The sequence below is a fragment of the Tupaia chinensis genome, unplaced genomic scaffold (genome assembly GCF_000334495.1).
Source record: "Tupaia chinensis unplaced genomic scaffold, TupChi_1.0 Scaffold000569_1, whole genome shotgun sequence".
Lineage (NCBI taxonomy): Eukaryota > Metazoa > Chordata > Mammalia > Scandentia > Tupaiidae > Tupaia > Tupaia belangeri.
The window spans coordinates 90,733-101,923 of record NW_006160083.1 but is presented as its reverse complement, the minus strand read 5'-3'; the positions used below and the strand labels follow the sequence as shown (position 1 = coordinate 101,923).

Genomic DNA, 11,191 nt, shown 5'->3' with positions numbered 1-11,191 from the left:
CTAAAATATCATCTATAAACTAATGATGTCCATGTGCCTGTGTGCTGCCCAGTCTTTCATCTGGACACCAGATTTACATAACTAGCAGACTACCTGTCATCAAGTAGTTTTGGTTTTCCTTCTTCAAAAATGTTCTCTGCAAGTCTTTTTTATCTCAGCAAATGAAACCACCACTGACCCAGTTAATCAAGTCAGAACGTGAGCATCAACCCAAATACCTCTCTTTTATTAACCACATGTAACCCATCAGCAAGCCTCATTGGTTATCTCCCAAATATATCAAGACACTGTTCATTTCTCTCCAGTGCCACAGATTCTGAGTCTGAATCGCTCCCCCTGACCTGGTCTACTCAACCTTTCTAATGGATTCTGCTTTCACTCCTGTTCCTCCTCCAATGTGTTCCATGTAAAAATATACAAGGAGAATTTTTTAAACAATTAAAGTATGTTGTAAAGAAAATTGAAATCCATGCAGCATTTTCTCATATACAAATTTTGCATGAACTTTCTGAAGACCCTTTACATCTCTCCAATACAATCTTTTCCATTGGCTTCAGCTCTGTATCAACTAGCTGCTATTTCTATTTCTTCAAAGCTTATCTGAAGTCTCTCCCTTACTCTATGCATTGTAGTCAGTTTGTCCTCTTTTACAGTGCATCTTCCTCTGCCTGGTTTTCTCTCTCCTCCTCCCTTTGTATGGCTAGTATTTCTCTTCTTTTTGATTTAGCATAAACATCACCTCTACAAAACTTTCTAGGGAGTTTGTCCTATGTTATTCTCCGTTGTTTTAGTCCATTTATTTTCTTTCCTGGTCTTGACCTAGTTTGCAAATATTAATTGATTTAATGAGTCACTGCTGCTCCTACTAAGTTGGTAACTCCAAGACAATTAGAACCATAGACATTTTGTTTATCACCCTGTAATACCTACCTAAAAGCAATAAAAACAATTCTTTTTTTAAGAGATTTTTGCTATAGGGCACATGTGCTCGATTTTGATTTTTGATTTTTTTTTCTAGTTTTTGCTATAGGGCATGTGTACTTGCTAGAGAGAGGGAGGAAGGGAGAAAGAGAGAGAAAGGGAGGAAAAGTGAGAAATCACACCCCTAGGGGGGATGGGCACTCTGCCATCTCTTCTTCATTCTCCTCTTGGAATTTTGAGTACACACGCACACACACACACAGTGTGTTTTTCAAGCCACTGGTTTCAGGACTGAAATGGTCAAGTCAGCCATGTAGGACCTAGCTGCCTCAACTATCATACCATCAGTTGGTTGATTAAACACATTTTTAACTTATGTTTTTTTCAACTTATAATGGGCTAATTGGGACCTAACTCCATTATAAGCTGAGGAGCACCTGTACACACATCATCATCAAGCACATATATACATATACAAATACACACTTCTTTAATCCTCACAACATCCCTACATGATACATAATTTTATTATCCTCATTTTACTGTGGACTGAACTAAAAAACATGCATGGAGATTAAAAGACCTGCCAAAGGTCACAAAGTGAATGAGCAGTTGGACCAGGCTACTCTAAAGTCCCTGGTCTTCAACAGTTCAGCCACTTCTCAGTGAAGGCTGAAAACAAAGGAGGTGTTCTGTTAATCTTTGTAGAATGAACAATAAGGAGTGAGATTAAAGAAGGTGGTATCATCCCTGAGAGCAGTATTGTCCAACAGAGCTTCCTTTTTTTTTTTACTTTTTAATTTAACTGCCAGAGGTCATACATATAATGGGAAGGTGGAGAGAGAGGAAAAGAAAAGAGAGAGAGAGACAGAGACAGAGAGAGAGATAGAATGAACCCTATTACAGGTCCTGGTCATGACACAATCTCTTCTACTGCAATTCTCCATTCTCTATCCTGTCAGCAACCCGACATGCTTACATTCACCCTGGCAAAATTCAAACCCTGGCTGGCCATGTGGGATCCAGCTTTATCTGCACAGAGCCTAGCTACTACTGAGGCCATCTCCAAAAAGAGCTTTTGGCTTGTTTGTTTTCTTAACTGCCAGAGGGCAGGTGCACTCATCAAGGAGAGAGAGAGAGAGAACAAGCACACACATGGACTCACTAGAGAGAAAGAAGGCATCCCCTCAATAGGGAGTAGTCACTGCAAGCTGTTTTCCTCCACTTCTCCATCCTACCAGGATTTTATGCATACATGCACACATACCTGATGTGCTCTTCAAGTTGCTGACGGTGGGATTTGAACCATGGTTAGTCATATGGGATCTGACTCCCTATGCATAGCACTCAACAGATGAGCTCTGAAGTCAGCCCCACCCAACAGAGCTTTTGGAAATGATGGGAATGTTCTCTATCTGTGCTACACAGCAGTCACTAATCATCTGAGGCTACTGAGTACTTAAGATGTGACTAGCTAGTGTGACTCAAAAGCCAAATTTTTAATTTTATTTAATTTTAATCTGTTTATATTCAAGTAGCCACATTTACCTACTGATGATCACAGTAGACAGTATAGTCTACAACTTTTGAGACGATATCATCTTTGATGCCTTGAGGTTTATACAGTCTGATAAACTAGACTCCTAAAACAGAACACACGGTTCATCCCCCTTTGAACTGACTTTTCCCCAGTGCCTTCTGCTCCCTATTTTTATTTTCTTTTTCTTATTTATTTATTTTTTTTGAGAGGTTTTCACTATAGGGCACGTGCGCTTGCCAGAGAGACAGAGAGAAAGCGAGAAATCACTCCCCAGGGGGGATGGCCACGCCGCAATCCCTTTTCCTCCATTCTCCTCTTGGGATCTTGGGCACGTATGCACACGCACCCGGCGTGAGTTTAAGCCGCCAGGTCCAGGACTTGAACTGCAGTCGACTATGTGGGAGTCCAGCGACATAGCCATTATGCTAACTGCTGGTCCCATGCTCCCTTTCAAATATTTTTCAAATATCTCTTATCTTTCCACTCTGCTTCATTCCGGCCTGTAGAAGTACCTCCTCCCTCTTGTATGGCTCCAGCAAAGCTATTCTTCCTGCCCTTTCAGCACTTCCCTAAACAGCCCACCAACAGTATGGCAGTAGCCAATAAACACTGAGTGTCTACTTAGGATGGAAGAACACTGGCTCAGGGGCTGCCAAGAGGCTGAGGGGGGACACAAAGACAATGTGAGGATTGACCCTCAATCAACAGGTAGAGAAATGGCTGAGTATCGAGGTTTAAACTCCAGGGTTCCTAATTGGGACTCTGCACTGTCCGCTTTGCAGAAATTGCTATACGATGGCAAGGATTCTACTCACTTCTGGACCAGAAGAATAAATGAAAGGAGACACACTTGCTTCCAAAACTGAGTGCATGAAGGACATGAGAAAACCTTACTGACATCTGGAAAGGGACAACAGGCTTGGATATGGGGGACTTACATTTATCCACAAGGCCACCTACTTCTTACAGAAAAATAATCCAAAAAAGAGTAGATAAAAATCAGACTGAAACCTGAATGTTGGAGGAGGAGGAGAAAATAGTGGTACACATTAATCCTCCAATTTGTGGGCAATTACTACCCATATTCCCTACAACATTCAATACTGTGGTAGTGAAAAATGCATTTTTCCTCCTACCATTTGCATACTTGGAATCTCACTTACATTGTACGTAGGACAGAGCAAAAAGATGCTGCTTTGTGTAGATTTTGCTTTTGCTGTGGAATCCATTATAAAGCATTGTGCTTTTGTGCGTTAAAGAGCAGAAAGGCTTTACTTCCTCTTTTCAAAAAGGCTTGGGTAGAAGTCAACTACTGTATTTCTTCCATGCAGTTTTCCATTTGATTACTAGCTAAGTGCTGGTTGTAGATGCCACAGAAAAGCAGTGAATTTTTTAATCACAAAGGACTTTCTATCTTCAGATATGTCTTACAGCATCATGCCTCTGAAAGTAAAATTTTTACTTTGTTATCTAAATGTCACTCTATAAATAGGTAGCATTTAAACACATAGGAACATCCAGCTGATGACTAAGTGCTTCTTTTTTTTGGAGAGGTTTTTGCTATAGGGGGCATGTGTTCACCAGACAGACAGACACAGAGAGACAGAAAGCGAGAAATCACCCCTCAGGGGGGATGGCCACGCCGCAATCCCTTCTCCTCCACTGTCCTCTCGGGATCTTGGGCACACAATGCACACGCGCCCAGCATGAGTTTTAAGCCACCGGGTCCGGGACGCGAACCATGGTTGACTACATGGGAGTCCAGTGACATAGCCATTACGCTAACTGCTGGTTCCAGTGCTTCATTTTTAATCCAAATTATCTGTTATCAGTACACAGGAGGAGTGACCATGGATTAGATTTACCAAACCTCGAGTTTATTCTTTCCCATAAAAGTAGTTTGTAACATGCAAAATCAAACAAGATTACATTACAGACCAGGGAGGGGGAGGGAGGAATCTGAATAGGCAAGAATCAGACAACAGCCCCAGTCTACTCTACATTGATGGAACCACGTCCTAAGAAATTAACTCCTGGTTGAGGTACTGGACTTCCACATGGCCAACTGCGGTTGAGTCCCGGACCTGGCAGCCTGCTTTCTTACTTTCCCTCACATTCTCTCTCTGTCTCTCTCTGGTGACCACACATGCCCTATAGCAAGTTAAAAGAACAATGATAAATAAAATAAATAATTCTTTGAAAAAAAGTAAGTAATTCCCTGTTCATGAGTTAACTCCACACTTGCCCCAAAACTGTTACTGAGAATACCGCTTCCATGGACTGTAGCACAAAGACAGCATTCCACAGGCTATGGAATGCACATTGAGCTGTAGAAAATGTTTGGGTTATTTTTGTGTTTTCAGCTTTTGGATGTACCCTCTCAAGCCTACTGCCAGATTAAAAAAAAAAAAATCAATGTAAGTCTTACACCAAAATTCTATTACATACACACATATTTAATAGCACAAAAACAGTACTGCATATTGTTTTTGTAAGCTCAGGGAAGTCCTACAATTATTTCAGTTTTTACATAAAACTCTAGTGTACCATGTTCCCTCTGCCTATGGCAGGCTGGATCAGCTAGCTGTAGGAGTGTGTCAAGTAACAGAGCCCTCTAGGAACTGGGGTTGCAAGACCTTGAGTAAACAGATTGAGCGATTGCCTCTTCCAGTTCACACTGGAAGAGGGTTGGGGACACAGCAGTTATGGTCCATGATATATTTAAACACCACTCATTTTAATAATACGAGAGTTTCTAATTTCTCTTTTGCAAATGAACAAAACCTATGGTTACAGATTATAAAAGTGACATTCAAATGTCTGAATAACTATCTCTGCAGCTAGAATCTTGCTAAGGGTGCTATCAATGGTATCTAAATTTATCTGTGGGGTAGGCTAACAGTAGTTTACACATCCCTGTACCCATATACAAAACACTCCCCTGTTTATGTTAAAGGCTAACTAAAGTGAATCACCACTGTGATCCTGTAACACAGGCCCAGATAAATTTGGAAATCCTCCTGGGAATTCAGAGAACTCATAAACATTCTAAAGTCTCTGACAAGTTCCACAAAAAGGAAACCTTAGCTAAATCCGAAGGATTTCCACTTATTTGGCCTTGGAAATCTCATAACACACGCATCTGAGGAAAGTAATGACTGTGCTTTCAGAAGGTAACCTACCAAATGATTGGGTTGTCTGGACAGTCGTGATGCATTTTGCGTAGGGAAACGCATCATGACAACTTGACTGACAACCTAATGTTTGGAAAGTAGGTTCTGATTAAGAACTGATGTTAGATGCCATGCCAAGTCCAGCCAGTTCTTTACACATGAATAAATGGACATTCTAATTCATAAATCTTTCTGAGTTTACTGTGTAAACTAGAACATCCTCTAACATAGTAGAACTGCATTTAGGGATCAGCAAAATTCACAGGTCATAGCAACCCTTCACTGAGGACATAGCATAGCACCTATAAGGAGTGAGCCATTGTAAGGAAATTGGCTCTGCCATTTAATTTACTCTTCTCAATAAATGGCAGAGATATTACTACCACTCCTCTAAGGGAAAAGAAATGGAATCTTTGAAAGGCTAAACAAGTTTCTAAAATCACTGAACATTTAAATAACAGAGATGGAATTGGAATACAGAGAGAGACTATTTGAAAGCATGAGCCTTAACCACTGTATCGTACTTCAGAGGAACTGACCCCACATCTGTAACCACGCTCTTGAGCTCATCACTCCTCCAACTCTACGCTTTGGCAATGTACCAGCTGCCCTCTGCCAAGGTCACCTTTGCAAACGAGGAGTTGTGCAACAGCACGAGATCCCCCGTGCCTGGCTTAGTATTGTGTTTCTGTTGTTTTGAAATTCTTAATAATTTTTAAACAAGGAATCCTACATTTTTATTTTGGACTGACCACTAATCATACAGCCAGTGCTGTCCATGGCACGTACACTATGATCAACAGAAAGCTTTTACAACTGCACAGTATTTAGCCTAAAGGAAAGTCCTGGGAGCTAACTTTGGAACCTGGTGTCTAGTCCTAGTTTAAGAAAAAATTTCTGCCTTACAACAACCCTGGTAGGCATAGATCAGCCCCCACGTTTTGGTCTACTTTTTTTTCCAGGATGAGCTCTTAAAAGGGAAGGAACTTTCCCGCTTCTAACATGTGACCCAAATCGACCCAATTAACTCCAACATTAACGATGATGTTATATGGTCACAAATAGTTGGACACAGTTGAGGAGTCCCCTGTTAGTCACAGTTTCGTGTTCCTTGGTTTTAGGTTCCTGCATTAAATAGGTAAGGTGCAGTAAGATATTTGAGGGCCAACTCTGTAGCACAGCAGTAGGTTCTGAGTGTTGGGAGACAGAACCCACAGGCCCTGAGAGCTTGCAAAACGTACTAGTGCGCGTGTGCATATCAAATCCTAACAGGAAGGATAAATGCAAGAGAAGGGATTGAGGTGTGACTACTCTCCATTGGGGGAGAGGGATTGGTTTCTCTCTCTCTCTCTCTCTCTCTCTCACTGTCACTCTCACTCTCTCTCTCATAAGCATCTGTACCCTCTGGCAATTAAAAAAAAGGGGAAGAAGCTATTTTGAGAGGAGGAAAAGAGAGCATGCTCATAACTCTTATTATCATATATTGCTATAATTACTGTTTTATTATTGATTGTTGTTTATCTTTTTCTGTGTCTATTTTTAACAGAAACATAGCATATATGAATACATAGGGTCTTGTACTAGCCACAGTTTCAGCATTCACTAAGAGTCCTGGGATGTATCTCCACTGATAAGGAGGGGCTACCATACTCTTATATAGTTAAGGATGCTCCCAATATGTCACACTCTCATGCTGTGACAAAAACTATTGGTTAGATAATAGAGTCATATTTCTCTTATCCACCTTGCCCAAAAGAGGCTAGAAAAGAGCTGGACCCTTGCTTCTTTCCCATCTTTCTTTATAGGTGTTAATGATGTTATTTAACTCTGGCCAATAAAATAGAAATGGAAGCCTTCTGGGAGATTTCTGGTGTGAGTTCAAGCCATCAGGTCCAGGATTTGAACCATGGTCAGCTACAAGGGAGTTCAGTGACATAGCCATTACACCAACTGCTGGTCCCACCTTCTGGGAGACTTCTGCAAAAAATATTTCCCTTTGTTACTAATAGAAAATATTTTTCAAAACCAGCTCACTGGCTCACTTTCTACCTTGATGTTGTTTGGAGCAACAGTAGCCATTTTGTAATAATGAGGTAAAAACCCTTGAAAGAAAATGCCAATAGCTAAATGACAGACTGAAAGGGTTGGTGTCATATTGCAGCAAGTGAACCACTGCTGTCAACCCCCTAGTTAACTTATTATTTGTCTAAATCTCCTTTGGGCTACATTTTCTAAAATTTGAAACCAAAGTTACTCTTAATTATGCATATAATTTTATAAAATCAGATTACTTTAACTAGAAAACATGGCTTCCCATTACATGCTCTGGAAGACCCAGTTCATTGGCTGTCATGAGTAGTCCAGAAAAAGCTCTAAAGCACCTTAGCCTTTCTTTTACTTTAAAACTCAACAGGGGCTGCTCTCATTGCCAGGTGGTTAAGGGAGTCAAATCCCACATGGCTGATGGTGGTTAGAATCCCAGTCTCAGAGGCTTGAAAAGCATGTCTGGTGTGTATGCATGTGTGTCCAAGATCCTGACAGGATGGAGAAATGGAGAAGGGATTGTGGTGTCACCATGCTCCACTAGGGGAAATATTTTCTCCCTTTCTATCTTTGGTGAGTACAAAAACAAAACAAACAAAAACAACATGTCACCCTGCACGTAGTTATATATCTTTTGTCAAACAACATGCATCCATGTAGCAGTACTTGTGTGTGATCACCCATCCCATGCCTGGCACAGAGCCTGGCACCAATAGCCTTTTGGGGAATTTGTTGAAGGATCTAATGGTCCAGCATTCCACCACTTACCTCAGTGACAAAAATGTTACTCCTGAGGCCAGCAGGTGGCATAGTGGTGAAGGTGATAGACTCTTACATGGCCAATTGCAGTCTGAATCCCAGAACCAGCAGCTTGAAAATCATGCTGGCATGTGTGCATGCGCACCCAAATTCCCAAGTGGAGAATGGAGGAGAAATGACTGTGGTGTGGCCATCCCTCTGGGGGTATGTTTTCTCACTTTTCCTTTCCGTTTCTCTCTCTCTCTCTCTCTCTCTGGCAACTGTACACACCCTATGGCAAAAACTTAAAAACAAATAGATGAACAAACAAACAAACAAACAAAAACTTCAGTTCTCAAAATGTTTTCCTTTTGCAACTGAACTTAAAAATGAAATAGCTAGGGCCAGCAGGTGGCATGGAGGTTAAGGTACTGGATCCCACATGGCCAACTTCACAGTTCAAGTCATGGACCTGGAGGCTTGAGAATTATATCAGGTGAATGTACATGCATGTCCAAAATCCTGAAAGAGGAAAGGAAGAGAGAGGATTGTGGTGCATCCATGCTCCGTGTGTGTATGTGTGTGTGTGTGTGTGTGTGTGTGTGTGTGTGTGAGAGAGAGAGAGAGAGAGATTTCTTACTTTCTCTCTTTTTGTTGGTCTCTCTCTGGTGAGCACAAATGCTCTATAGTAAAACTTTTTTTAAAAAAAGCTATAATTGAAAGTTTGATAGGTGGCCAACTTTCAAAAAGGAAGAACACAATTGTGCGAGGACTGAGGAACACTAAGAAAACTATGTGGGTTCTAGGACATCACTGTTGCCAGTCACACTGGTTGGTGTGGCTTGATGCAGAGGTCAAAAGCAATGTCTAGGGGAGCTAAAATACCTGGATCTAACTTACAGGCAGGATGCCCTTTGGGAAATTTCTCCTCTGTGAATCTTGTTTTCCTTATCTAAAATGGGAACTCAGGAAGGTCACATGAGAATAAAATACATAAAAGAATGAAAAACTGTCAAGTGCTTAACACAAGATGTGACACTTAAGAAGTACTCCATAGGTTTTAGTTCTTATTGCTTTTCATCTCAGGTGATATCTGGGAGCTGTGTCTCAAAAATTTTTGGAGCAGCCCAGCCTCAGGAGAGCAGGTGGGAGCCCACAGCTCTGCACTGCTAGAAGCCACATGACCAACTGAGAGTGAACCTCAAGACAACCTGGAACACGCTGTGCATGCATATGCTCAAGATCTTGACTAAGGAGGAGGGCTTTGGGCAGGGGATGCCGCATGAAGAAATCCTATACAGGGTACCTTTTTCTCTCAATCTCTTGCTCTTTCCCACAAAAGAAAGAAAATTATACACATTGTATATCTAGAACTAAGAAGGTATTCAACACTTAACATATGTTAAAAATACTAAGCAACTGCATATAATCTCTGAATAGTCAAACTGATCATCATGTCAGACCTACATAATATGTGAAAGCTTAGTTCTGTAGCCTAATGGCCCGAAGCTCCCTCACAGTCCAGCTTTCTCACTCAACTTCACAGTGCCTGAGTTTCCTTAACTGTAAGATGGGAATAAATAATAGTACTTTTCCCACAGAGTGTCTGATGGAGTGAATGCTTTCTCTCTGGTGCCCGACACTTAGTAAGCAATCATAAAAGTTAGCTCCTCTTAATCAGCCCTAAAGAAGATTGTGAGGCACTGTGCTGAATAAACACATGTAAAACTGTCCCTGTTTTGTCTCTGAGGCCCTTCTTGAACTTTGTGACATTCAACTGTATGTTAAGCACTGGATAATCTTGGCACTCTTCAGTGTTACTATGAAGCTTAACATCCTACGTATAGAACACACATCACATCACTTCTTGTTTAATAAAGCAAATTGCTCCCCACATGGGTAGCAGTTCTCATTTGTCAATTAATATCTAATTAGCTCTCTAAATGCAATGGGCAAATTGGATCCTGGAAAATCATTCCTTGTGCACTTGGTGAACTGAGATAAACCATGGGCCTCTTCTGCAGTTTGCTAGAGATGTTGCATATGGTGACTAAACTGTGTCTATAAGGTTCCCAGGATGTTCCAGAAGCAGCTCTTCCTAGCTGCCTGCAGTTGTAGGCATCTTCCTTCCTTCCACGATTTTAAAAAGACTGTAGGAATTGAGTGACCAACTTTCATGGGGATTAATGGAGGCAAAATGGAGCCAATGTGATAGCCAGAAAACCTACAGGTGATATTCAGTTCCATGGAGAGTTTCAAGATCTTTATGAGAGGGGGAGGCATATCACTCCCTGATCCCAAGATATACCTATAAAGCTGTGATCATCATACAGCATGGTATTGGCACAAAAACAGACATGTGGACCAATGGAATAGAAAAGAGACCCCAGAAATAACCCTCAAAGCTGACAGCCAACTGATTTTTGACAAAGGATATTAGTCAATCCATTGGGAAAAAGAAAACCTCTTTAGTAAATTGTGCTGGAAAAACTGGGTATCCACCTGCAGAAAGATGAAACTGAACTCCCATTTTTCACCATTAACAAAAATCAACTCAAAATGGATCAAAGATCTGAATCTAAGACCTCAAACAATAAAACTACTGGTGGAAAATGCTGGAGAAACTCTGGGAGACATTGGAGTAGGCAAAGACTTCTTAAATAAGACTCCCAAAGCACAGGCAATAATCCCTAAAATAGACAAGTGGGACTATATTAGACTAAGAAGTTTCTGCACAGCAAAGGACACAGTAACAAGTGTGAACCGACAACCCTCA

At 41.1% G+C, this 11,191-nt stretch overlaps 1 protein-coding gene across 2 annotated transcripts in view; it reads left to right on the top strand.

Moving 5' to 3' along the window:
• LOC102490674 (uncharacterized) overlaps positions 1 to 10,737 on the top strand; it is a 321,768-nt gene extending 311,031 nt beyond the window's left edge. For both annotated transcript variants that reach the window (XR_003550981.1, XR_335913.2), the window contains one exon: positions 9,502 to 10,737. The gene's annotated coding sequence lies outside the window, so the exon portion shown is untranslated. The remainder of the gene's footprint in view (positions 1 to 9,501) is intronic.
• Positions 10,738 to 11,191: the final 454 nt, after the last annotated feature.